This window comes from Kogia breviceps, chromosome 11 (genome assembly GCF_026419965.1).
Source record: "Kogia breviceps isolate mKogBre1 chromosome 11, mKogBre1 haplotype 1, whole genome shotgun sequence".
NCBI classification, from domain to species: domain Eukaryota; kingdom Metazoa; phylum Chordata; class Mammalia; order Artiodactyla; family Physeteridae; genus Kogia; species Kogia breviceps.
The window spans coordinates 49,553,300-49,577,242 of NC_081320.1; the positions used below are offsets into that span (position 1 = coordinate 49,553,300).

The following is a 23,943-nucleotide window of genomic DNA, read 5'->3' on the forward strand; positions in this document are numbered from 1 at the left end:
TGTCCCAGAGGTCTCTAGACTGTCTTCATTTCTTTTCATTCTTTTTTCCTTATTCTGTTCTGTGGCAGTGAATTCCACCATTCTGTCTTCCAGGTCACTTATCCATTCTTCTGCCTCCATTATTCTGCTATTGATTCCTTCTAGTGTATTTTTCATTTCAGTTAATGTATTGTTAATCTCTATTTGTTTGTTCTTTAATTCTTCTAGGTCTTTGTTAAACTTTTCTTGTATCTTTTCAATCTTTGCCTCCATTCTTTTTCCGAGGTCCAGGATCATCTTCACTATCATTATTCTGAATTCTTTTTCTGGAAGGTTGCCTATTTCCACTTCATTTAGTTGTTTTCCTGGGGTTTTATCTTGTTCCTTCATCTAGTACATAATCTCTGCCTTTTCATTTTGTCTACCTTTCTGTGAATCCTATCACCTTTTCTGCACCCCTCCCTTTAAATCTCCATTTTCTTCCATAATTCAGATTTGGGTTTTCATTCTTTTGTTATAATGTTTGGGGTGTAGTTTTCTTTTTTATGACATAATATTATATGGTGCAGATAGTGGCCCTGGATCCCTTACCATCAACTTTTGATGAGTAATGAGGTATCTAGATAACTTTGACATTTTACTGTGCTTTCAGGAGTATATCCTACTCCAGGTTAGATTGCCTTTCTGGTATTTACCTGCATCCATTCAGCCAAGATTATGTAGGTAAAATATAACCAAAGTATGTTTTCTGATGACATAAGAGTTTGTGAAAACAATTTATAAGAGGGTTAGGTTTTTTAAAATGATTTTACAAAAAACAGCCTTTTGATATTATGTATAAACAGAGTAGAGTCACCAATGGGAGAGTAAACTCTACTCCCATTTCTGTGATGACAGCAGCTGCCATAATAAATGTGCTAAAACTATCTGATAGACAAGCCAGTAGTGTTCAACTAATCCAGCTGCATACTATGAATTGAAGACTATATTAGAAAACAACCATTACTAGAAAATCACTAGCTGGCATAGGGTCAAAATGCAGAACAGAGAATTTTGTCAAGGTTGCTGCTTTGTAACCAACCAAAGATAGACTAGAATTTATTGATGTGCTATTGCACATCACAAAATCCTGGGTAAGAAAAATAGATAAATATGTGGTTCTGGAAAATATTAACAGAGAGTGTCTTAGTTAAGGCTGCTATAACTAAGTATATAGACTAGGATGCTTATAAACAGTAGAAATTTATTTCTCACAGTTCTGAAGCCTGGAAGTCTGACATCAGTATGCTGGTATGGTCAGGTCCTGGTGAGGGTCCTCTTCTGGATTGCAGACTGTCATCGTTTCCTTGTAACCTCATGTGGTGGTGAGCAGAGAGAGGAGGCAAGCTCTCTCATGACTGTTACAAAGGCACTAATCCCATTCCTGAGGGCTCCATCCATATGACTTCATCTAATCCTAATTAGCCCCCAAAGGCCCCACCTTCTAATACTATCACACTGTGGGGGTAGGATTTCAACATATGAATTATGGGGGACATAAACATTCGGTCCATAGGTGGAGGGCATCCAGGAATATTAAAATACAGCAAGCAAGGTTTGATCGCTTCACCCCTAGCACACTACTGGACAAAGAATAGGTGCTCAGAGAATGGCTGTTAAGGTAAATCAAGTTATTCTTTTCTGTAAATGGTGTGGTTATATATCTACAAATTGAGTAATTTGTGTGATCTAGAGGCAGATCATATTTCACTGTCAATTTCCTTCAAAATATGTTAATAAATATTCTTAGCCAATAGGCCATTTCCAGAAGAATGGATTTATATCACCAAAAAGCTACCAATGGTGCAAAATTACTGAATTTTTACTATCACCAAGGAAGAGGGTTTTAATTTCCCACAATGAAAATACTAAGAAAAAAAAACCTCTTTCAAGGCATTTTTGGTATGGGGAGAATTTCAAGAAATTGTCAAATAGGGTAAAGGTGGGAGGAGTCCTACCTAAGACTCACTTCCTGTAATTCATACAGTTCCCAGACTTTTCTCTCCTGCAGACACCTGCAGGGCAGCTGCTTGCATTCGAGGCCTGCCGGCTTCCACGAAATGCTCCTGGCTATGCTCTGTGGCCCGGGTGTCCCACTCTGACAGGTCAGTGTACAAAAGCTGTGAGCAAACAATGGGGCCTCCTCTTTTGCTTTCAAGCTGTCTGGGGGAAAATGCTGACGTGTCTTGCTACCCCTTCCTGTCTCTGTCTTCCCGTTGATCTGTGTGTGCTTTTATAACCTCCTCACTTATGACTCATTCCACTTCATCCCAAAAGAATAATGGAAAGGAATAACGAATTCAGACAACCTGTTAGTACCAGTTCAGGTGAACCCTTCTTAAGTAAGGCAGCCCAGAGTCCCAATTCTGGATTTAAAAAGATGATGGACAAATTATAGGGTGATTATTTACACTAAAAACAGTTTTGGAACACAGAAGGATAAAGCTGTGATGGAGTCATAGAAATCATTCATTGCACTCACCTTCTGATTTCATAGATGAGAAAATCGAGCCCACAGAGGGAAAATGACCAGGCCAATGACCTTCTCATTCCTAACTCATACTTTTCAGAAAGGAGAGTTTTGTCACAGGAATTTTCATTTTTTAGAGCAAGCAAAATATGATTTCATTTGAAAATATTTATCTTACACACACATTCCTGGGAAAATACCTATGTATAGTGAAGGACCATGGCTCATGAAAAAGAGTATGAATTTTTGTGGTACCACATTTATATATGTGGTTCTAAACCCTAGAATAATGCACCCTATTCCACATCTAGAGCAGTTTTCATACTTTCTATTAACAACTTATGTTTGGGATAAATACATATTATGAACAGAACCATCCAAATAGGCAATTAATGAACATTTTTGGGTTATATACTGACATAAATATATTTTTAAACCTTGAGAGGAGACAAAGTATTAACAAAGTCAAGGTCACCTCATTTGTTCTTTTTTTAAAAAAATTTATTGTTTGCTGCATTGGGTCTTCATTGCTGCACACGGGCTTTCTCAAGTTGCAGTGAGCAGGGGCTACTCTTCATTGTGGTGCACGGGCTTCTTGTTGCAGTGGCTTCTCTTGTCGCAGAGCATGGGCTCTAGGCATGTGGGCTTCAATAGATGTCCCACGTGGGCTCAGTAGTTGTGGTTTGCAGGCTCTAGAGTGCAGGCTCAGTAGTTGTGGCGCACTGACTTAGTTGCTCCATGGCATGTGGGACCTTCCTGGACCAGGGCTCAAACCTGTGTCCCCTGCATTGGTAGGCGGATTCTTAACCACTGTGCCACCAGGGAAGCCCCACCTCATTTGTTCTTGGTAACCTTGATGGGCAACCTCTCAGCTGCCTTCTTAACACTTTCTAGCATCATCTCTACAACTTGCCTGTGATTTTTCAGGTAGCAGCTGTGTGAGAAACTAGTCACGTGCATGTCCACAGGCTTGCGTGTACACACACACACACACACACACACGATGCTTCTAGGAACAAAAGCTGGCACAGAACATTAATTCAATTCAATAGAAAAGAAAATGCTTTTCTTTCTTTTTTAAACCTTGGTGCAGGCACCCTTCTTAGGGGCACGCTGTCAGTCTGGGCTTTTGTCCCGCCTGGCTCCTGATTTTTTAATGCATGCTGAAAGTGCCACTCCTACAAACGCCCTCCATGGAGGCCATTTTGGCTTGCTGCCACCTGCCTTCACTGGATTAAGAAGCACGGATCCATTGCTATTATGGAGCCTGAAGCAGAGCCAAGAAGAAATCTAAAAGGGCCCTCTCCCCAGACATATGCGAGTAGAATAAAAATGAGACACAAATGATGGCACGAAGCCTCCAGCACTCTTGGGGCAAAGTGGGGGGCTGTGTTGTAGGCTAGGAGGATGTTCTGGTTCTTGGGAGAGAAATGAAATTAAAACATGTTATTCTTTACATATGAAGTTCCTTCAGACCTCTTATCAACAGGGTGGGCCTTTTTCTGTTGTTTACTCTCAGAGAGGGACTTGGAATTCCTTATAGCAAACATACACATTCCAGGCTGTCAGGGCTGAGTTGAGAAGTGTCTCCATGACTTTCTAGTTAACCAGGGTCCACATCCTGCTAATCAGGTAACAGAAGGAGCAATCAAATACACTCATTTATACTAAAGTGTTAGAGACTTGATGTGTTACTTCTTCCAGAGGTACCTACACTCCAGAGGTAGCTGCTTTCCAGAGGCCTGTGGAGAGCAAACAATATTTAACCTAAAGGAATATACAGAACTAATGGTAGAAGTTCAGGCACCAGCACTTTTAAATTGCCCTACCCAGGAAACCATCTACTAATATAAGGGTGGATCTAAATATATGTCTGTTGCGGTGACAGGAAAAAAAGGGTGTCATACATAGCAAACCTAGAAGGATAAGTCATGACTTCTGCTATTTTTTTCTTCCTCCTTCCCTTACCAATCATTCTAGCCCTCGTATGGTTCCTGCAACTTCATGTGTCCAATGCCTTTGCCCCATGCCTAAACCAGTTCTGAAGACTCAGCAAAGCATGTCACATGTTTTATTAGTAAAAATAAATTCAGTGCTGAGTTCAGTGCACAATGAAATTAGGCGTCAAAAACAATGGCCCAGAATAGAATAAAATAGCAAAAGGTTCAGGGGAAAATGTCAGGCCACACAAGAGCTATATGAATAACACGCAAAGCTACAGGAATCACTAACATTTTTATGAGAAAGAAGGATACTTAAGCTATGATGCTTGATTGTTTTTTCCTTTTATTATGAGAGTAAAAAGAGAAACAAATCCATTTGGTTGTATCAGGGTCAGAGAATTTACCAGATATTTGCTGACCAACAGCCTCTCAGGGTCTGTCATTCCTTCAGTTCCCTGCATCATCACCTTTTACTGTGCTTTGGCTCCAGCAAGACACAATCAGAGCGATTCTACTTCAGTGCAAAGCCGGGGCGGGAGGAGTGGTCCACCCCAGAGGCCCATCCAGGGGTTCATGGCCTGGAGAAGACTTAAAAAACAACAATAAAACCAGCTAAAAAGCCAGTCTGCTTTCTATTATCACCATGGCAAGCAATTCTAAACAATGTCAGTAATAAACGGCTCTCTCCTCACCAAAAAAAATCTTTTGTTGCTCTAGTTTCCAAACAATTGCTCTTGAGTTTTAACAACATAAATGTAAGCTTCAGTTTAGCACATTTTTTATTGCTTTTCCTTTAGTAAACATATTCTACATGGAAGTTGATTCAGAGAATTAACTCTGCATTTATTTTGAGAGTAAGTACATAAGAAAGCTTGCTTTGGGCACAAGTGTCCAGCCTATCAGGTCCTTCAAATTCCTGCATTCAAACAATTGATTCAAAATAAATAACAATAGCACAGTGATTGTAAAGACAAACAGAACTTGAGTTCCTTCAATTCTGTCATTCTCTTTGACCACTTGGAATTTTTATTGTGTTTAAAGTTTCTGGGATTTATTGTGAAATGGGATTTTTATGCATTTCTCCCAAATGTAGCCTTATGTTGAAGACTTCCTATTTATTTAAACTGTTGTTTCATGTGAAAGAAACCTTCCAAAATTAAAATTAATGAAAAGTATTCTTTGATCAAAGGTGGATCGACACATCATGAATATGGGAAGAAAAACAAGTTTGACAAAGTCACTGACAAGTTTGCAGAAGTTAATTGCAAAAACAGACACTATAACATTATTATTCATTACTGTAAAAGACCAATAGGTAGGTCTAAGTTTTCATCTTTCTTCAAAAATACGTTAATGACATTGAAAATATTACTTCATAACTCTTGCTTTTTTAGATTGTGACGTTTATTTTATTTTTTAATTGATATGGCACAAAGTTTCATAAAGTAAAATTTCTTTAATGACTATTATTATTGGTTTTGTTGTGTGATTATTACTAAAAATAATTTTGTCATGTAGGAAGGAGGTGTTAGAAATTATCAGCTCTGGGTGTCACATATTAGCCCTAGCACCCTAATCTGTTATGTATTCTGTTTGAGGGCTCCCTGACTATCTCCCTCCCACACAGCCTCATTCCCATCTCCGCCCCCACTCCCCCACCCATCACTCCAAACAGGACCTGTTAGTCAAGTGTTGGAAAAAGGTAGATCAGATGTACTTAAAATAATTCATCCTTCCTCCCAGGTTCTTCCAGTTTTCTCCCACTTTTTCTTGTAGAGAGGAAGTTAGGTTACAAAATCAGAAAGGTGGGCTTCCCTGGTGGCGCAGTGGTTCAGAATCCGCCTGCCGATGCAGGGGACGTGGGAACGTGGGTTCGTGCCCCGGTCTGGGAGGATCCCACATGCCGCAGAGGGGCTGGGCCCGTGAGCCATGGCCGCTGAGCCTGTGCGTCCGGAGCCTGTGCTCCGCAAGGGGAGAGGCCACAACAGTGAGAGGCCCGCGTACCACACACACACACACAAAAAAAAAAAAAAAATCAAAAAGGTTAAAACTCATTCCTCTACCCTTTTTTCCCATTTGTTGAGAGCAAAGACGAACAGAAGACTGACCCTTCAGGACCTGCCTACCCACCTGAGTGAAGCTGGAGAGGGAACGGGAGCCAGGAGGATTCAGCTATAGCACAAGCCCTGCTTGGACTCTCACACCCCTGTGTCAAGCCATGTCCAGCCAGGAGCACTCAGTGGCTTTCCTCTCTGGAGGTGAGTCTGATGACCCAAGTCTTAGCACCCTCCTGAGACCACGAGAATACTTGGTCCTGAGATGCAGCATTACTCAGCACTGCCTGGAGCCCATATCCCTCCTGCCCTCCACACTCAGGCTTCCAGCATCACCTTTATTCCCACAGAAAGAAGGGAGTTTACATTTCAATCCACGCACATCTCCCCAACCCCAGCCCAACTCTGGTCAGCCTGATGTCCCTAACTCTGAATAATCAACTCAAAGCAGGAAGGAAAATATTTCCCACCAAAATTTAGCACAGGATTATCATCACTCTTCGGTTCTCAAAAGATTCCTAAGTCGTCCAACAGGGATTCATTATGTCATTAAGTGTCACATTTCCTTCATGTTGGAGACGGGGAAAAGTTATGATACTTATTTTTCATTTTTACTTACAAAACGTAATGAATTCCAATGATGACCTATTTCTAAAGTCCACCAATCAAAGGAAATTGTAAAGTTCACCATAGTAACAGCTCAGTGTCAGTCACCCAAGTGAGAACCACACTGCTTAGGAGGCCCCCGCCAATCGTGGGGCAGAGTATTGTTACCGTCTCATAGCAACCAAGAGATCTGCATGGCAACATCAGTTGCTATATAAAAGAAAAATTAGAAACAATATTCTGCTAGGGAGAAATAAAGGTATCAACTGTTAAGTCATACTTGAGTCAGGTTTGTGAAGACCCATGCTAAAATATCCACCTAAATATAGCTCAGATAATACTTGTCAGAGCCAAGAGTCCATGTGTTAGGAGCCCTTCATCCACCACCACCTGCAACCACCTGAGAGTGGAAGAGAGGCAACTCTCCATAGAACAGACAGCCTCTGAATAGGGAGAGAGTCTTTGAAAACTAGGAACTGTAAGGCAAATTGGGAGGGTAGATTACCCATGAATCATCACATTTAATCCCATGAGGGAGGCAGGGCCGATATTATCATTATCACTCAATCCTCCATCTCCCCCCGACCCCAAATCTGTTCCTCCCCCAGCTTTCCCATCTCCATTAATGGCAACACAATTCTTCCAACTGTTCATACCAAAACCCTCAGAGGTCTCCTTAACTATTTTCTTTCTCTCATGCTCAGTCCAATCCATCAGCAAACTCTGTTTGTTCTGCTTTCAAGATATGTCCAGAATCCAGCCACCTCCACAGCTATGCCTTGGTCCAAACCACCATCCTCTCTCGCCTGAGGTAATAGTCTCCTAACCTGTGTCCCTGCTTTACACCCCTGCCCACCTACAGTCTATTCTCAACACAGCAGCCAAAGTGACCCTTCCAAAACATAAGTCCTTGGCTCATGACCCTCCAAGGACTTCCCATCCTCTCTCACAGTGAAAATCCAAGTCCTCACCGTGACCCACAAGACTGCACACAGCTTAGCTCCCTCTTGTTTCGCTCTGCACTATTGTCTGCTTTCCTCACCAGCTTCAGTCACACTGGTCTCCCCACTGTTCTTCCAGCACAACAGGCTCCCTCCTACCTCAGGGCCTTTGCATTAGCTACTTCTCTGCGTGGAACATTCTCCCCCCAGATGCCCTCAAAGCTCACTCCCTCACTTCCTTCCAATGTTCACTCATAAGTCACCTTCTCAGTGAGCCTCTGTCTGACCTATTTTAAAACTGGACTCTGTACCCACACCCTTTACCCACATCCTCTAACCCCCTTCTGTGGCACACTGGGTACCTAGAACAATGCCTGGCACTTACTAAGTACTCGATAAATATCTGACTATGAAAAATGGAAGCACGGTTTTACAGATACAGTAACTGGGCTCGAGAAGCTAAATAATTTACTCAAAGGCTCACAGCCAGAACATATTAGAGCCCAGACTTGAAGCTAGATTTGCCAATGACTCCCCAAACTGTGTTCTGCCCACTCTACCACATTTTGGTTTCCTTTTCCAGATCTACCATCTCTTCTAATAGGTGTCATGAATGTGTTAATTCCCCAGGAAGGGAGGAAGGATTTCTGGGCTGAGGGCATGGCCAAGGCAGGAATGTAGGGTGGAGGCGAGCTTGCCCAGAGCCTGAGTGATGCCCAAGGGACACTTGCAGGTGAGTCAGGAAGTGTGGCTGAGGCCATGTCAACTGCCAATGACACCCCACTGGTGGTGACCTCCTCCGCTTCAGACCCCCTTCTTGGGGGTAGACCATTCAACATTCTTATCCCTTTATTCATTCAGGTCAAAGCCAAGGACTTAAATGGAATTTTTACTCTGTAAAATGTTTCATCAATTCCTGCTAGTTTGTTCTCAAAGAGTCTCAGAGTTCTATTAAGTGTACATTGCATGACTGCTTGAAAACAATTTTTAAATACAGTTACCAAATATGTTTTTTTGGTCTATACAAATAATTTTGGGTTTTGTTTTGTTTTTTAAACAGAAACCACCTAGTAGGCTTCCCTAGTGGCGCAGTGGTTGAGAGTCTGCCTGCCGATGCAGGGGACACGGGTTCGTGCCCCGGTCTGGGAAGATCCCACATGCCGTGGAGCGGCTAGGCCTGTGAGCCATGGCTGCTGAGCCTGCGCATCCGGAGCCTGTGCTCCACAAAGAGAGAGGCCACAACAGTGAGAGGCCTGCGTACCACAAAAAAAAAAAAAAAAAAGAAAGAAAAAAAAGAAACCATCTAGTGTTATGGGACTATATGGAATGTCTTTTGATTAAAACTATGCTAAAATGCACCCAACATAGGAGCACCTCAATACAAAAGGCAAATACTAACAGCCATAAAAGGGGAAATCGACAGTAACACAATAATAGTAGGGGACTTTAACACCCCACTTTCACCAAAGGACAGATCATCCAAAATGAAAATAAATAAGGAAACACACGCTTTAAATGACACATTAAACAAGATGGACTTAATTGATATTTATAGGACATTCCATCCAAAAACAACAGAATACACTTTCTTCTCAAGTGCTCATGGAACATTCTCCAGGATAGATCGTATCTTGGGTCACAAATCAAGCCTTGGTAAATTTAAGAAAGTTGAAATCATATCAAGTATCTTTTCCAACCACAACACTATGAGACTAGATATCAATTACAGGAAAAAAACTGTAAAAAATACAAACACATGGAGGCTAAACAATACACTACTAAATAACCAAGGGATCACTGAAGAAATCAAAGAGGAAATCAAAAAATACCTAGAAACAAATGACAATGAAAACATGATGAACCAAAACCTATGGGATGCAGCAAAAGCAGTTCTAAGACGGAAGTTTATAGCACTACGATCCTACCTCAAGAAACAAGAAACATCTCAAATAAACAACCTAACCTTACACCTAAAGCAATTAGAGAAAGAAGAACAAAAAAATACCCCCAAAGTTAGCAGAAGGAAAGAAATCATAAATATCAGATCAGAAATAAATGAAAAAGAAATGAAGGAAACAATAGCAAAGATCAATAAAACTAAAAGCTGATTCTTTGAGAAGATAAACAAAATTGATAAACCATTAGCCAGACTCATCAAGAACGAAAGGTAAAGACTCAAATCAACAGAATTAGAAATGAAAAAGGAGATGTAACAACTGACACTGCAGAAATACAAAGGATCATGAGAGATTACTACAAGTAACTATATGCCAATAAAATGGACAACCTGGAAGAAATGGACAAATTCTTAGAAAAGCACAATCTTCTGAGACTGAACCAGGAAGAAATAGAAAATATGAACAGACCAATCAAAAGCACTGAAATTGAAACTGTGATTAAAAATCTTCCAACAAACAAAAACCCAGGACCAGATGGCTTCACAGGCAAATTCTATCAAACATTTAGAGAAGAGCTAACACCTATCCTTCTCAAACTCTTCCAAAAGATAGCAGAGGGAGGAACACTCCCAAACTCATTCTATGAGGCCACTATCACCCTGATACCAAAACCAGACAAACATGTCAAAAAAAAGAGAAAACTACAGGCGCATATCACAGTTGAAGATAGATGCAAAAATCCTCAACAAAATACTAGCAAACAGAATCCAACAGCACATTAAAAGGACAGTACACCATGATAAACAGGGGTTTATCCCAGGAATACAAGGATTCTTTAATATACACAAATCAATCAGTGTGATACACCATATTAAAAAATTGAAGGATAAAAACCATATGATAATCTCAATAGATGAAGAAAAAGCTTTTGACAAAATTCAACACCGATTTATGATAAAAAACCCTCCAGAAAGTAGGCATAGAGGGAACTTACCTCAACATAATAAAGGCCATATATGACAAACCCACAGCCAACATCGTTCTCAGTCGTGAAAAACTGAAAACATTTCAACTAAGATCAGGAACAAGTCAAGGTTGCCCACTCTTACCATTATTTTTCAACATAGTTTTGGAAGTTTTACCCATGGCAATCAGAGAAGAAAAAGAAATAAAAGGAATCCACATGGGAAAAGAAGAAGTAAAGCTGTCACTGTTTACAGATGACATGATACTATACATAGAGAGTCCTAAAGATGCTACCAGAAAACTACTAGAGCTAATCAATGAATTTGGTAAAGTAAATGCACAGAAATCTCTTGCATTCCTATACACTAATGATGAAAATCTGAAAGAGAAATTAAGGAAACACTCCCATTTACCATTGCAACAAAAGGAATAAAATACCTAGGAAGAAACCTACCTAAGGAGACAAAAGACCTGTATGCAGAAAACTATAAGACACTGATGAAAGAAATTAAAGATGATACAAATGGATGGAGAGATATACCATGTTCTTGGATTGGAAGAATCAACATTGTGAAAATGACTCTACTACCCAAAGCAATCTACAGATTCAATGTAATCCCTATCAAACTACCAATGGCATTTTACACAGAACTAGAACAAAAACCTTCACACAATTTGTATGGAAGCACAGAAGACCCTGAATAGCCAAAGCAATCTTAAGAAAGAAAAACAGAGCTGGAGGAATCAGGCTCCCTGACTTCAGACTATACTACAAAACTATAGTAATCAAGACAGTATGGTACTGGCACAAAAACAGAAATATAGATCAATGGAACAGGAACAGGATAGAAAGCCCAGAGGTAAACTCACACACATATGGTCACCTTATCTTTGATAAAGGAGGCAAGAATATACAATGGAGAAAAAACAGCCTCTTCAATAAGTGGTGCTGGGAAAACTGGACAGCTACATGTAAAAGAATGAAATTAGAACACTCCCTAACACCATACACAAAAGTTAACTCAAAGTGGATTAAAGACCTAAATGTAAGGCCAGACACCATAAAACTCTTAGAGGAAAATATAGGCAGAACATTCTTTGACATAAATCACGGAAGATCCTTTTTGACCCACCTCCTAGAGAAGTAGAAATAAAAACGAAAATAAACAAATGGGACCTAATGAAACTTAAAAACTTTTGCACAGCAAAGCAAATCGTAAACAAGATGAAAAGACAACCCTGAGAATGGGAGAAAATATTTGCAAACAAAGCAACTGACAGAGGATTAATCTCCAAAATATACAAGCAGCTCATGCAGCTCAATATCCAAAAAAGACAATCCAATCCAAAAATAGGCAGAAGACCTAAACAGACATTTCTCCAAAGAAGATATACAGATCTCCAACAAACACATGAAAGGATGCTCAACATCATTAATCATTAGAGAAATGCAAATCAAAACTACAGTGAGGTATCAGCTCACACCAGTCAGAATGGCCACTATCAAAAAATCTACAAACAATAAATGCTAGAGAGGGCATGGAGAAAAGGCAACCCTCTTGCACTGTTGGTGAGAATGTAAATTGATACAGCCATTATGGAGAAGAGTATGGAGGTTCCTTAAAAAACGAAAAATAGAACTACCATACGACCCAGCAATCCCACTACTGGGCATATACCCTGAGAAAACCATAATTCAAAAAGAGTCATGTACCACAATGTCCATTGAAGCACTATTTACAATAGCAAGGACATGGAAGCAACCTAAGTGTCCATCGACAGATGAATGGATAAAGAAGATGTGGCACATATATGCAATGGAATAGTATTCAGCCATAAAAGGAACAAAATTGAATTATTTGTAGTGAGGTGGATGGACCTAGAGTCTGTCATCCAGAGTGAAGTAAGTCAGAAAGAGAAAAACAAATACCATATGCTAACACATATATATGGAATGTAAAAAAGAATTTTTTAATGGTTCTGAAGAACATAGGGGCAGGACAGGAATAAAGACACAGATGTAGAGAATGGACTTGAGTACATGGGGAGGGGGAAGGGTAAGCTAGGACAAAGTGAGAGAGTGGCATGGACATATATACACTACCAAATGTAAAATAGATAGCTAGTGGGAAGCAGCCACAAAGCACAGGGAGATCAGCTCTGTGCTTTGTGACCACCTAGAGGGGTGGGATAGGGAGACGCAAGAGGGAGGGGATATCGGGATATATGTATACGCATAGCTGATTCACTTTGTTATACAGCAGAAACTAACACAACATTGTAAAGCAATTATACTCCACTAAACTTTTTTTTTTTTTTTTTTTCTTGTGGTACGTGGGCCTCTCACTGTTGTGGCCTCTCCCGTTGCGGAGCACAGGTTCCGGACGTGCAGGCTCAGTGGCCATGGCTCACAGGCCCAGCCGCTCTGCGGCATGTGGAATCTTCCCGGACTGGGGCACGAACCTGTGTCCCCTGCATCGGCAGGCGGACTCTCAACCACTGCGCCACCAGGGAAGCCCAAGGTAATATTTTTTTAAAGCCTCAACAAAATTACTGATTCATTTAAACCATCCAAGTAGGCAGAGTTCGGTTGGTATGTGGAGGCCCTGAAAGAGCCATGCCCACAGTCCTGCTTCTCGTCTCAGTGGCAACGCCATCATCGCCTCCATTTAATGCCACAAAGTTAGCTCAGTACTGATAGACAAGGAAATGCCAATGCCTTGCTCACAAAGGTTCAGGCTGCCAAAAGTTGTAGAACACAGGTTGTTCTGTAATCGATTTCCTGTTGATATAAAACTCACAAGTAAGATGTTTCATTACACTGAGAACTCAGGATGGTTAGCTTTCTCCACATAGTTGGGGAACCAAGGGTGAGCACCAAAAGCAAATGGAATTTTGGGGGATGGAATGTTCCACTGAAACTGGTGGGGAGGAAGGAGTGGAGTTGTGTTAAAGTGACCACTACTTCTGCATAACATTCTTTCTAGTATTTTGCCTCAAAAGCAAATCTAAACCTCAAGAGACAAAAATAAAAGACCTGTTATGGATTCCTAATTTTAAAAAAATCTAGCCTAACTTTACACTTGAATGTGAAGTCATCAACATGCTGTAGAATCTGGCTTTTTTACATAATCCTACCCGGACTAAAATTTCTGGCTATTTAGCCTGAGAAGCAGACATTCCTCTGTTCAAAGGTAGTTCTAGCTGCATTACCTATTATCAGGATCACCTTTTAGCTCATTTCTATATTTTTCAAGTAGCAACAACTCTTACCTTTATGGTAACGCTGCCCTTGACCACCTGGACCTGAATGTCCTTAGCATTTGTTGTTTGGACCAAGCATTAGGCACTCACATATTTGCAAATGTTGTAGAAGGCAGTGTGACCTAGTGGAAGGGGACTCCCAGCAGTGGGAAGGAACTGGCCCTTGCCACGTGGAGACAGGTTGATTGCCTCCAGTCTCATGAGGCCAGATTTGGGACTCATGGGCTCTAAGCACAACCTAACATAGCAGCAATCATTGAGATGTTCACCAGGTTAAAAAGAGACAACAGGCCCAAAATGGAGTCACTTGTGCTAAGACCCACATCAGCAAAACAAGACTTAATACCCAACCTAATTGCAGCCTCAACCCCTCCCAGGAACGTAATCTTAAACCAGTCAATCCGGAATTTCCAGGTCAGTACTAGTGAGGTAATCCACATGATAGACTCCTTCTGTCCCCCAAAGAAAGATGAGGTAATCTGCTCTTTCCCTGTGTCTGCCCACTTCTATAAAACTCTCTTATTTTGTACAGCTCCTCAGAGCACCTTTCTATTTGCTTGATGGGATGCTGCCCGATTCATGAATTGTTGAAAAAAGCCAGTTAGATCTTCAAATTTACTCCACTGAATTTTGTTTTTAACACCCTGTACTAAACTTTCAATCAAGTCCTACCCCAAATTGCAACCTGGTTTCAGCTGTGCTATGGGGAATTAAGGAAAGGGCCTGTGTCAGGCTTGGGATGGAGTAGCAAAGAGGAAAACAGTAACCTCTCTCCCAGTGCTACAGATGGAGTCTGGTTGGGGCAGGATGGCTCAGCCACGTGGCTAGAGAAGAAACTATTGGTTCTATTTCTAAACACACAGGATCCCTCACATTCAGGACCTCTAAGAAATACCTGGGGCTATTTGTTGAGGGTTAGCTTCCCATAGAGCCAGGCAGAGGCTCAAAGCCATCATAAAGTGGGAATCAAATGTGACTCAATTTTGTGGTCCCAGACTGCTAAGGTCTATACGTATAGGTCACATGAGTGTTTCTGTTCTGGTTTACTTTAATTGCTTAAATACATTAATTCATTCATTCATGTTTGTGGAGTACCTACTCTGGGCCAGGCACTGTTCTAGGCACTGGGGATAAAAGAGTAAGGAAAAAAAAAAAGACAAATCTGACTTCATGAAAAAGTCCCTGCCCACACGGGGGAAAAATACATTGCAAGGTACATTGTGTGCCTTCTAAATCCTAATCAGGAATAGAGAGGATTATCAATATTTTAATTTTTAAAGCTATGATTTAATTTAAATATGGTTTTGCTATACTGTAAGGAAACCTGATTCAGTCCTTTAAAATTAGGAGGATTTAGTAGATGTGCCACATCAGGAAGCTTTGGGAGCACATCTTCACCCTAGAATAACTTTCTGAAAAGAGAGAGGGCCCTCTTAAGATTTTCAGCTCTTCTGTGTCCCTACCTCAGTGGTAACCATTGAGATTTCCTCTTGGCTCGTGGCCAAAGTCTAAATACTATCTTGGCCACTCACATCTGAAAAAAACAGAACAATAAAGTCCTTAGAAACAGACAGTCTTTAGATATTTCTTTTGAAAAGAGCACTAGAATAGAGCTTCTAAATCTTCTAATTGCCATTGCTGACGCAGTCTGTTGTAAAAATACACTAGTGAATAGGCAAGGACTGGAAAGTTCCAAATTGTCAAACATCGTTGAGATACTACAAATCATCTGTTTTAAAAAAATATATAGCTGTCAGAGCCCATGATCCTGATTACCGAGACATCTGTGACTAAATAATGCTGGTTATGGAAATTGTTGAAAAGTTATAAATAAATGTTAAGTAATACAGTACAGCTAATTCCCCAGGTGTTGTTTCTCTTCTCAAGTAAGGATCTACATGAACCAAGTGACAGCATACAGATTTCCTGTGGGTGTAAATCTCTAGAGATATTGTTCACTCACATTTGCTTATGTACTTTTACTTTATCAGTCTCAATAACATTATTATTTCTTGCTTTGTTATTTCTTCTCTCTAATCCACATCAGTAGCCTGTTCTTATAAATAATTCAGCATCCGTCTGGGCATTTGTTTGCAATATTATCTTATACTATGTTATGTAGGAGGAGGGAGGCTGGTAATGCTTAAATACGGGGAAGTAACGTTTCTTTCAATCTTTTGTATTTGCAAAGTGTTTCTGTCACATCCTTTGCCTGTGAACTTGCACTGAACTTTCTCTTCCACAAAGTCTGGTTTCATGGACTCAAGCCTGCTGCAAAATTTGATATAACTGACACTTGATAAGAGGGTCCAGTCTAGTCAAATATGCCTGCAAAACGATCTACCATATTTTTAATTCCTGGTGAACTTGCGTCTATTCATATATTCAAAGAGGCTTCGAAGGAAGAGAGTCGGATCATCTGTACACACTATGGGACAAGCAGAACTTTCTTTTCCCCCAGAAAAATAATGGTGATCAAATGCTGTCTTTGCTCGATCTTTGTCTTTGAACAATCTTGCTGGCTTACTTCCCACAATACATCCTGCATATACTTGGAGGTATTGGGAAGTTCACCATAACTGCAATGGACATCCAATCTAAATAGAGTTAAGGAAGACAAACTTTGAAAACAGAAAGAAGTCCATTTTGAAGAAGCAATACTTACACTTCTCTTGACTGCCAATGACTAAGAGTATACCTTTTCTAAATTATGAAAATCTACTGGAATCCAGGTCAAGTGTTGACTCAGAGCCCTTTGCACATGCTGTGTTCCCTCTACTTGGAATGCTGCTTCCTTCCCATCCACTCTACCCCAACTTCCAATCTAATCTCAATTCACCCTTAGGATCTTAGCTTCCCTGACATCTCAGCAGAGGCTGAGTGCCCCCACCTATGCTCACATGGTACTCTCTATCTCCACTTTGTAGCACTGTCTCCCTTTTTCTTTAGTGGTCGGTTGATGTCTGCTTCCCCCAATAGGCATAAAAAAGCTGTAGGAGAGCAGAACCATATCAGTCTTATTTATAACTGGCTAGCCATTTCAAGGTAGTTGTTCAATAAGGATTTGAATGGATAAATCAATGCATGTGAGTAAAAATAACAGTATCATTTGTATGTTTGTTTACTACTTGTCAGGCTTTCTGCTGAGTATTTCACATGCGAGAATGAATGAATGAAAGACCTTCAAAAATGAGCACTGAGAACATTAACATCATCTGAATGAATAGTAGATCTCCTCTTAAACAAGTTATGCATGAAGTTTTTTTGTTTATATAAAATTTAGGGGAAAGTTTCAAAGTCAGTATTACATGATTTACCTAACTTACAAACCAAGGAGAAACTCGAGTTTTATGGGTAAACTGCTAAGAGCAAAGCTTGGGAAATACCATCCAGGATAATGTACATTTTACTCAGATTTTCAAAGAGGTATGTGTACCCCAAAAGGGTTAAAAACGAATGCTGTGTATACTATTTTGTGAACTGCATTTTTCACTCAGTACATCTTGATCATCTTATTACATCATCAAACTTTCCTCTGCAACATGTTTTCAAGTGGCTATAAGAATTCCATTGCATGCATGTGCCATTGTTTATTTAACTCCTCCTCTAAGATAGGGCAACCTAAATGTTAGGTTACCTCCAATTTTTTGCTATTATCAACTCGTAGTTAAATCTTTGCATATGTCCTTAATTATTTGCTTGGAGTAAATTTAATATTTTGAAGGGATCAAATTATAGGGGCCAATATTTCCAATTGTATTTGAGAAGAACATGGATTCACACATATTTTACCCAGGCCTGAGATCATACCCTTCCTTTAATTCACAGAGCACAAACCTAACAACTTGAAAACATTTAACAGCATTAACAACACTTAGCATTTTAATTTACATTCACTGAGTTGCTTTATTATTTCTTCATCTTGCCTCAATCAAAGAAGCAAAATGTTAGCAATGTTTAATTAAAAGAAATTCTAAAGGAGCCATCCAGGAATGGCAGGACCTTGGCCTATGCTACATTCCTGACAGTGAATATTTAAAATACTTGTCATGATATTTCTTCTAATTCTGGAGAGTTTAAAAATGTATGAAATTGATAATCTTACAAAGCAATCATGAACCCCTCCACTATGTTTCCAAGAAAAATTGCTAGTTTTCTAGACTAAGATTTTAAAAGGTCAAAACTGCATACTTTTGATTTCTTACCTCCTAAAAGGCAGACCAGGCTATTTGATGGCATGTGTGGTCCAAAGAGAAAAGAGCTTCTAAAATCAGTATGAAGCCCATCCTACTGTGACATAATAATGAATAGAATCACTGATTTCATAACTAATAGGACTCAGGGTCTATGGGAAAGTCAGCTTGGCTGACATTCCTAGAGGAGTGAAAGTTCCTCCAAAGTTAATGGTAGAAACAAAAGATGAGGAGCCACGATGTTCCCACCTAGAGGAAACCTAATTGTACAGGATGCATTTCAGCAGTGGCTGTTCTTGAAGGGCAATGCATCTCAGATATTGAAATGCTATGGGACGCCTTGAAAAACAGTATAGCTAATGAACTTCACTGAACAACTTCATCTGTGATAGCTATTAGTGACGTCGGGCATTCTGGCATGTCAGTCATTACCTTGAAAAGCTTTTTTAAAAAAGTGATCCCAATCTCAGAAAACACAAATAGATCCCCAACCTGTAAAACCCTCCCTGCTATCTTTAATCTTTCAAACCTACATGTTGTCAGATAAATTTAATGGGTAAGACAAAGCTCTTAAGATGTATTTGGATCCCTTACAATTGAGATCTGATAATTAAGGGACTGGGAAGAAAAGGCCCAACAGACAAGAAATTGTTTCAAAAGTTTTATCCCATTTTTGTATTTCTAATAAAATTTGGTTTCCAGAGATGGTACCAGAAGAAGTAGAGGAGTGGCTTTAACAGTATTCCTGTGGGTTTGGGGTTTTTTGTTTGCTTTGCTTTGCAAGTTCAGGTATTTAACTGTTGTTATTCTTCCAAAATGGTAGTTCTTCTCCCTTTAATCCACTGCTTCAAGTCACTGTACATCATGTTTTAAACAACACCTACCACAGCCAAAAACTTTATGAAATAGACATTGCTCAGACTTGATGAAATGGAGCATTAAGACCCACTAGGGAGCTAATGATCCTCCACCAATGCTTTTCAGCGGTTTTGCTCTTGGTCCACAGGGCTGCTCATTCTTCTTAGGATATACTCTTTACATATCTTTGATTATGGTACAGATTCTTTGAAGACCTTCCCCTGGTATCCCTAAGACAACTAAGTTTCTGAGACATTTGCTACATTAATTAATGCCACTCAAACAGTAGAGATTAAATCATCCCAGGCTTCCAGCCAAATGGAGACTCTTCCCTCTGCTAGGTCACCAAAAAAAAGGAACAGAAGCAAATGTACACACATGTAAAAATATCCATCAATTCCAGAACTGCTCACAACACAGTCCCAGAAGGCTATCTTGTTACTAAAAGATCCCAAATGAAAATATAAGAAAACAGGTTCCCCCCCAAAATAGGGTAAAGTTTCAACCTTTGGAGAGCCGGCTCCAGACAGGGTAAACACGATACTGTATGTGTTCACAGCGTGCTGTTATCTCATGGGCTGGCACAGAGACCAAGGAAGATCTGGCTTGGGAATCTCAGGAATGCTATATCTCAGGCTCATGGATGCACTTGGCAGAGAGCCCAAACACACGAAAGTTCTATTGTCACAATCGTGATCTCACTGTGGGAAGACTCAATGTTAGGTCAGGTGCCACATTTGAAATAAAAAATAAAAAGTATGCGTCTCTGAGCTAACAGTGTAGACCTGTATGGACCATGCCACGCTCCAACCCAGAGAATTGAGACCAGTTTAGTAGAGCAGGAAGAGGTCATTTTCCAAACTGGTTGAATTCTAACAGAATTTCCTAAAGAACAGGAAGGAACTATGCTATGTTTCCCTGCAAACAAAGTAGAGTGAGCAAGGATGAAGAAGCACACAAGAGTGAGTCTTAGCACACAGACAAATTAAAGAAACTTGTAGGTGGAGATAAAGGCATTCTTAGAGGTGGCATGGAGTCTCAAAGAGGTGCAGATGAAGGAAATGTTTAGAATAGTGCATCCACAGGCCAGGCACATCGTGCCTCCACCTGCTCTGCAACTCAATAAATGTTTATTGAATTGATTAATATGATTCTTAGCTCTAAAATGTAATCCAGGGCCTAATTAGCTAGTCCATGCGAGCCTTCAGGAAAGATCATTCTTAATATGCCTCCATTTTATATTTGGAGAACCAGAGACGTGAAATGGTTAAGTGACATCCTCAGGTCACCCTGTGAGTTAGAGGCAGAGCCAAGGTGAGAACCAGATGCACAAACACCCACCGGCCACCACTGACCTGGTCAGCCACTGATGAGGCCACTTGCTGAGGAGGCAGGAATCCAAGATAAATGGAATTTGAGGTCTACACTTAGAGATTTTTCAGTTCCCTCAACAGATGAAGAAACTTGAATTAACTCATCAAACTCTCCCAGGGGCTGGCTCAGGAAATTGGAACTTCCAAGGTCAAGTGATAAGCTATGGAGGAAAAGCTCTAAGATGGCACAAGGAAGACTAACTGAGGAGTGGCAAGGTCTCACAGAAAGGGCATGAGCTCTGGAGGCTCTGAATCCAACTCTACCACTCACCAGCTGTGACCCGAAGCAATTTACTAACCTCTCCAAGACTCAGTTTCCTCATCTATACAAGGAAAACTGTAATGGCCATCTTGTAGAGTTGATGTGGATACTGAAGATATTATATCAACCCCTAACATGAAGACTAGTCCATAATAGGCACTCAGAGACAAGCCAACAAACAAAATGCTAGTTACAGCCATGATTCCACAAAGAACAGCAGAGCTACATACATTTAGAGGACATGTGAATGTTTCTTCCGACTTGATGAAAGGAAATGTAAAGTCATTAATAAACACATGGACAAGACATTCAATCTGCAGATCACAAGGATAAGTTTTTCAGTGTGGGAGAAATGCTGTCCGGCAGCTTATGAGCAGATGTCACCCTGGAGTGGTGCCCTTGACACAGGGCAGGATGCCTTTCACTGTCTGTTCTCCTCCCCCTCACTGTCTGTTATGGCTTTTAATGTATGATGTTCATCAAATACACCCCATACTGCATGGTGGTGTATCCATATACCATACAGACTGCATTTTTACTACAGACTCCCAAGATTGAGGGCAGATGTAGTAGGCACTTAAATTTGCCCAAAGACTTAAGAAAGGGTTAAATTGCTTAATGCTGCATCTAATGGTAGGATTTGTGACAAAATTGGCTACTGAAAATGCATTTGGGGGTTCTCACCTTCCAAACCCAAACTGCATTAAACCAGCATGTTGAGCTGCATTTAGAATTTTATTTGACAATATAATGGTTGATATTATCTATACCTCTGTATCAAACAGAAACCACCCCCCTTTTCACGTGGAACTGATTTCAAAGGGAGTTGCACGTCTGAGGGAGAGATACTCCAGAAATCTGGGCCCGGGAGCCTCTGAAACTGCAGATGTTAAATAGTATCTGTGTTGAAAGAGCCTCAGTGGTCTGCTGATAGCCTTGAAATTTGCACCGGTTACACCTCTCTTGACTCATGAAGGTAGTCCAGGTGCCATTTAAAGATCTGCAGTAATAGAGTGACGACTTAGAATAATTTAAGAATTATCTGCAATGAGCAATCACATGAAGAAAAACAAAACAAAACCGAGGATAGTGAAAACAATCGACTCCTATAGCAAGTTTAAAATGTTTGCAACCTTCTCACTCCTTTAGGTTGATCTAAGCCAGAAGACTTCAGGTTGAGGAAAGCCAGGAATATAAAAGCCAGGGTCGGCTTTTAAATTAAATTTACCAATTTATGGTTTCCTTTAACATGATCAAAGCTGAACTTTCCAAGGGAAGTTTTCTCAGTAATAAAGGCAAGCCTTTCCACCTTCAAAGACTTTTTCATGTCTATTCAACAGCTTTGATTGCACAGTACCCTGTTTTCTTCAGAAATTAAATTTCATATTTGTAAATTTTGATCAACAAACTAGTGCTAGTTTCCCAGATTCATGCTCAACCCTAAATGGCCTAGGGGGACACTGTGAAGTTAGCGAAGTTTGTAAGGGCTCTGCCTTCTCTGCCTTCCCCTAAATGTTGGGGTTTAGGGGAACTAAACCATCTTCCTGTCTTCCACCCTCTTCTTATCTTACTTTTCATATATCCAAATACCTACTGGACATCTCTGCCTGGATATCCTATTCTCCAATTCATCGTGCACATTAGGGAGCTCTTCTTCTCTACCAAACGTACTCCTCTTCCTCCTTTTCATTTTCTTTTACTGGTGCCAAGATTCATCCAGTCACTCAGGCCAGAAACCTGAGCACAACATAAGAGCACAGAGGAGACTCCAAAGATAATAGCACTTTACTGCAGGGTAGGAAATCAGGGAGGTATTCCAAGGGGCATAATGTTATTAGAGACACACCAAAATGAGAAAGAGCATAGCATGGGTATGATTTGTCAGGATAGGTTGGGATCTGCTGAGATCATAAACTCCATAATCTCAATGGCTTTTCTTCTCATTAAAAAAACATAATCCAATTCCAGTTGGTCTGTGTTTCTGCAACAGAAACTCGGGATCCAGTCTGCTTCCATCTTGCAAACCACTGTCTTAGATTCCTGCACTTCCTGAATTATAGACAAGAGAGAGTGACCACAAAGAACTCAGATCCCCTCTTACCTTCCTTGAACCAGAAGTGTCATATCCCTTCTGCCCACTTTTCTGTTGTCAAGAATTTGCTCATTGTCCAAACCTAACTGGGAAATATCTTCTTAGCTGCCCAGGAAAATGAAATGAAGTCGTGAACACAGCACTGTTTCCACAACCACATGTTTAGGAAACCATAGGGAGACTGGAATACCTGGAAATCAATGGGGGTGGGGGTAATATGTCTTGTGGGGAAAGGGTGGGTGGACAATGTCAGAAGAGATAGGAAGGTGGGTAAAGTCAAAGCCAACATAACTAGAAGGACTGGGTGGGGTTCAGAGCCTGAGTGCTGTGCTGTAGATAATGGGATTTTAAAGATGGGAATAGTGTAAAGACAGGGAGATGGGGTCCATGGAGAATCCTAGAGCTAAAACTTCTCAAACTGAGACATCCCAAGGAAAGTGCCAGCTCCTGCTCCTAGGGCCTGCCTGAGGTTCCTGTTGCTTTAAGAGTCAGTGGAGTGCAGACTAGGGTCTGGGACTCAGCCTAAAATCAAACATACGAAAAAGCGAGTTGTGGTACTGTTATCATTATTGCTGCACACTGTGTGATCCTCCCCCAAGTGGGTTGGTTCCCACACTTCCCCACTGGCACCCCCCTTCTCAGCTGTGTCCCAGCTCCCACTGCAGGCTGACCTCTCTGTTCCTCCCTGTTCCCTCTGGGTTCAGCCTGACTTTCTTCTCATCTCGGGTGGATGTGGTTTCTTGCCTCCTTTGCTTCTCATGGAACTCCGCCTCCAGCAACATGTACTCTAGCTGACTTCCACTGTTTTACACTCAGCTGTCTCCTGCCAGTCCTGTCCAGTCAAAAGACAAAAGAACAACAACAATAACTAACACTTACTGAGTGTTTAATACATGCCTGGCATTGTACAAGCATTTTCTATTTATGATCATATATAGTAGATAATATATGCAACCACCATACATTAATATATAAGTATATGTTATGCCTGATTAATATCAGATT

General features: G+C 40.6%; 1 protein-coding gene and 1 long non-coding RNA gene across 6 annotated transcripts in view; one reads left to right on the top strand and one right to left on the bottom strand.

Moving 5' to 3' along the window:
* PELI1 (pellino E3 ubiquitin protein ligase 1) overlaps nt 1–23,943 on the top strand; it is a 325,875-nt gene that overhangs the window by 169,976 nt on the left and 131,956 nt on the right. The window lies entirely within an intron of this gene.
* Nucleotides 16,355–23,943, bottom strand: part of LOC136792149 (uncharacterized) — a 32,466-nt gene continuing 24,877 nt past the window's right edge. Inside the window, exons 4-6 of one of the 5 annotated variants that reach the window (XR_010835526.1) lie at nt 23,610–23,770; nt 22,441–23,460; nt 21,565–21,846 (exon numbers count right to left, since the gene is read on the bottom strand). This is a non-coding gene — a long non-coding RNA (uncharacterized lncRNA). Of the gene's footprint in view, nt 21,847–22,440; nt 23,771–23,943 lie in introns of those variants that run through there. The other 4 variants (XR_010835527.1, XR_010835525.1, XR_010835524.1 and 1 more) reach the window with 4 other exon arrangements.